Source organism: Mastomys coucha, unplaced genomic scaffold, assembly GCF_008632895.1.
Source record: "Mastomys coucha isolate ucsf_1 unplaced genomic scaffold, UCSF_Mcou_1 pScaffold1, whole genome shotgun sequence".
Taxonomy (NCBI): Eukaryota; Metazoa; Chordata; class Mammalia; order Rodentia; family Muridae; genus Mastomys; species Mastomys coucha.
Window position 1 is genome coordinate 10,193,105 of NW_022196891.1, and position 5,193 is coordinate 10,198,297.

Sequence of the window (5,193 nt, forward strand, 5' to 3'; positions counted from 1 at the left end):
ACCTTGTCTCAAAAACAAAACAAAACAAAACAAAATTGAAGATCGGTAGGGGTCCCATTCCTCAACTCTAAGCCCTGTTGTCCCTTTAGATTTCATTTCCCAGCTGGGGGGCATTTCAGCTAAGGTCATCCCCATTCAGGCCTGGAAGCATCTTACCACCTAGTTCTCTGGGAGTTACTTTTTCTTTATTAGATATTTTCTTTGTTTACCTTTCAAATAATATCTCCTTTCCTGGCTACACCACTGGAAAAAATATCAAAACAAAGAGAGTATCACAATGTTTATTGATAGATACAAGTATATAAAATCAGGGCATGAACATGACTTGATAAATTAAGTAGACTTAATTTCAATACTATAATAAGACGGACCAATTCAAATTCTCACCATTTGTTTCACACCCACAAAAACCACTTCAAGGGCATTAATGACCTCTCAAACTGATCAATTTTGTGCAAGTAACCCATGTTTCTTTTAAAGAGTCTTGTACACTTGCCCAGGCTCAAGGATTTTAAAATCTAGCACATAAAGCCCATTACTAGAGCTAGAGGTACAGGCAGTATACTCTTACGGCAACAACCATCAATTACAGTTAAGAATTTTTCTGTAACAACCAAATGGATAATCAAATATTGCAACAATTCAAGTATTAGTGAGCAAAGTGCATCTCTACAATATTCAGTGTTGCTATTCAGTTCTCTAACTTAAAACAGCCTATGGTAACTGGCAGCAAAGAAGGTCCTTGCAATAGACTGCCTTTGCTTGAGAACTTGGATGTAATTATTGCATGTTGTATTTGATGGTAGAAAGTATTTGATGGTAGACTATGATTAAGACATCACACTACAAAAGGAAATCTTACTGACACGCTTCTGCTTTAAATATGGTAAAAAATCATTATAGCAGAATTAACTTTCACATTGGTTAGGTCAAACGCAGTTACATCACTGAAACAGTATGTTTTGCACAATTTAAGGCTTTGTCTGGCTCTTTAGTCAGCTTCTTCCTCTGATTCTTCTTCTTCAGCAGTTTCTAGCCAGGCTAACCACTGATTCACCTGGAACAAAGTCTTGCCTTTTCCTGGAAACTCTTGAGTTATGTGTTCCTTCCAAACTAAGAAAGCTTCCTCTTCAGTAATTTCCATGTCATAGAAATGAACAAAAAAAATCAAAGTAACATGCTTTTCGGGAAGCTGCTGTTTTAATAGTGCACCTGTAGATCCACATGATCATGAAGAAATTTCTGCATCATTGGCTTAAAAGAGAACAGCAGCTGTTTTTCCTGCTCTAACTGTCCTTTGGAAGGAACAGAAGAAGAAGCTATTTCATCACTGGGTGGGCTAACTTCACTAGAAATATACTATAAGAAGCTGGTCATTAAGGTGTTCACAAATCCTTTATCTACATGAAGTTTAGAAGAGATGTTATCTATACTCAATTTATATATAGTTTGAGGGGTTGGATCCCAGCTTAATTTGTTTCAATAGTTCATTCTCCAATTTAAGGAGTAGGAAGAAGAAACTCAGTCCCCTTCCTTCCAAGTTCTCTAATACTCGATCCTTATTCTGATCAATTTCTGGCAGTATTTTCTGCATATTGACCTTGCCTTGTTGAAAAAGTTTGGTTAACCATTCTCAGTCTTATAATTTAGCTAATTGTTGAAGACAAAGTAAGAAGATAGGGAAATGATGCCACTCTCTAGTGGTTGAGCTAGTTCTGAAATGCTCACCAACTCTGAAATTATAGCACAAGCCACAAACTCTGCCAGGTAAGATTTCACCAAGGGGATGTCAACCTCCAGTTTGGGGCACTGCTCCCATACATTCAGGAAAGTCTGCATGAAGTTGTCACTTACGGCTATCCCTTCCTGTTTGAGTAAACTGATCAAAGAGCTTGCTTTTTCTTTATCTTCATCACTTCTATCAAGTGACAGGATGATTACTTTGCTTAACATCTCAGGAAGAAAGGGTTTTGGAGCTCTCATTTCTCTCACACCACTGACAGCTTCCTTGGCATTTCCACTGTTCAGATATTCAGTCAGTTTAAGTAGTTCTTCCGTTGATGGTGGCAGCTTTTTGCTAGTCTTAGCAGGCTTTTCCTGGATAAGTAGTGGATTAGTTTTGAGACCAAGTTGAGGCGTCTGTCCCGGAGGTGGTGTTTGAATGTGTGGTGGCTGTGCACAGCGAGGAATCATAGTTATCTGGGGCTGAAGCTTTGGCAACTGATTTTTATTCATTAGAGATGACTGAGCAGGCCTCAAACTAATCTCAACTGCATTAAGCTGTCCTTTCTTAGAAAACAAAGGTGACTGTCCTTCAACTGTCCTTGTGGCTGGGAGAAGAGTCCCTGACTGTCGTTATAGTAGAGCTGGTTTAGCCCCTGGCTTTTCATAAACTTACCCCCCACCATCTCTCCAAACTATGATTGCGTGGGAGGCATATTGTGTTCCCCATGGCCACTGAAGAGCTGATTTGAACAATGATGTCTCATTGTGGGTGAAAATCTGTCCTGGATAACTCCTGGACCAGTACCAATTCTACTACCTGGCATTTATCCAGACATATCAGCAAATCCTCCAAGTGGGTCCCTATCCATTTTTATCCTTGGAGGCATGAAAAGTCCCTGAAGGGAAGTCATTCTTCCCTTGAGCCATAGGAGGAGGAATAAATACTCCTACATCTTTTCCGCATCTTGACAGATTTGATTGATCGCCTTTGGTCCATTGTCAAGAAAATCCTCAGGAGGAACCCAGTGGTGCTCTTGCAACTCTACAGTATCCTGCAGTAGGAAATGAATCCTGACTGGCAATTCCTTACTTAACATTAAGGAACACATCCTGGCAAAGTACTAATCCATTAAGGACATCACTTGTTCATGGTCTAATCAAGTTCCCTCTGTCCTCATTATCTGACAGAAGCACTGCAAATCCTCTCCCATGTCTTTGAGTTGGACTCTATTCTTCTTTTCCAAAAGCTACCAAAGAACTGTTTCCATGCACTTATGAAGGATAGATTCATGAATAAGATCAAACTTAACCAAGTTCTCCAATGAACTTGATGTTTCCTAACATCTTGAACAGAGATCATCTTGATCTCTGTTCTCCTTCTCCAGGGAGGAGGGGATTTTAACGCTTATCATAGTCATCAACATTTCGGGTTCAGGTTTCAAATTCACCTTGCAATTTGGAAATCAAGAGGCGTCTGAATGTTGTGCTTTGCTTCTGTCCTGGTTGACCGTCTGCTGCTGGGCCATCAAAGTGTGGTGTATCTTCTGCCGACCGCAGATATAGCTGAGCATACAGCGAGCTATCGTTTGGCTCTTTTAGGGCTTTGTCCACAATCAGCGGTATGGCCCCTTTAAGGATGAGTTTAGACTCTACACCCACATTGAGGAGCTCAAGGCATAACGTGTCAAACTTTTCTCAGGAGTAAGCTTATTTAGTATGGCTCTTACTTTCTCGAAGATTGCATCATGCCGTTCTTTTTCATTAGCGGAGTTGTTTGCTGCGGAGTCTTGTTTGCTGTGAAGTTGTCTGCTCATCTAGTGCGTCCTGCAGGAATCCATTTCTGAGAGTTTTGCCCTGGGGTTTTCCCCAGGAATTCACTGAAAGGAGAAGCACCCCGCTTGTACAATCACACTCTCCACTTAGGCAGCTTGTCAACAAAGAATCCTGAAAAGAATAATATTAATGGACGGGGTGGGGAGGGGAGGGCATGGTAGAAATGAAAAGCCTTCACTCAACTCAGCAGTTGCCAACAGCAGCTAGCTCCTCTGGATCCTCTGGGAACGGATGGGGAAGGGAGGGGGAAGAGGAATGGAAAACAAAAAAGGGGGAGGCAAGGAGAATGGGCCGGTTTGAAACTCAGCTCAGAGGAGTAGCTGCTGCAGCCACCACCCGGTACCGGCCACCACCTCCATGGAGCTCTGGCTGGCTGCTTGATCCTGTAGTTTCTTAAGTACCTTCCATGAAGCAGCAACTGTAAAGTTTTGTCACTTTCCAGCATCACCACGCTGAAGATCAAGTCTAGCACAGCCGCCATTAGGTAAAAACCATTCATAAACATGGATGGCTTTTTCACCTATCTCAAGTAGAATCTCAGGGAGTTTACTAGACTTGATGCTGCAAGCTGTTATGTAGACAGAGGGAAGATTTGAATCCTCTTTTGTTGTTGTTTCTCTCTTGTGTGTTTCTGATGACCAAGCTTATATTTTTGAGATAGAGAGAGAAGCAGAAAGCCAGGTTGGCATTAATTAGTAGTTGATATATGCTCAGGAGTTCTCTAAAGTGGATGCTCCATTTTACAGTTGCATTTGCTCAGAGGGGATTCTGTGTGTTTGTGTCTGCTTATGTTCATGTGGATGTGCATTCATGTGGAGTCTAGAGACCAATTGTGGACTGTTCATTGGGAGATATCTACCTTATCTTTTTTGAGGCAAGGCTTTTATTGTTCAGAATCTTTCTGAATAAGCTAGGCTGGCTCACCAAGTTGTCCTTGTTTGTTCACCCATCTCTGTCTTGCTGATTCTGAGAATACAAGTATGAACCACCACATGAGCCATACTCATTTACCGGGCTACTGGGAATTGAACTTAAATGGGTATGCTCATGTCCTGAGGACTTTATGGGCTGAGAAATCCATAATGTGTCTTTTTATTAGTGATATTATCATTTTAAGCAACATAAAATATACACTAATAAATAATACAATAAAATTACTTAAAGTGCACTTTTGAAAGGGCACAATAGGTCTGAACATATCTGATCATTGGGCTACTATAGCTTTTATTTATTTGTACATGAAGAGAGAATAATTTCACTTAATGTAAGGGAAATTATATTTGATCAAAAGCATGCTACTACTAGAATGAACTAAGTAAAAGAAATGAGAAGCAAGAATCCCATTATGCAGCACAAATCATTTTCTTTTCTGACATGAAGTTTTGTCAAGTAAGTATGTCATTCTAGAATAGTTCCTTTTAAAAAAGAACACCAAGAAATTTGGTGAGAAAAGGACCATGAGAGTTATGTGGGATGCATCTACAAGCTCTATAGGGGTTGGATGGGAAGGGACATATAAGTCCCCTGCAAGTGCCAGAGGCACTGTGTGAATTACAGCATCCTGGAGGAGGAACCACTGACAAAGTTGGACTTTTGTTATATATTTGTTATCGTGTGAAAAAAGCATTCGATTCA

At 40.6% G+C, this 5,193-nt stretch overlaps 1 pseudogene; it reads right to left on the minus strand.

Moving 5' to 3' along the window:
- Nucleotides 1-988: 988 nt before the first annotated feature.
- LOC116069511 lies at nt 989-4,039 on the minus strand (annotated as a pseudogene).
- Nucleotides 4,040-5,193: the final 1,154 nt, after the last annotated feature.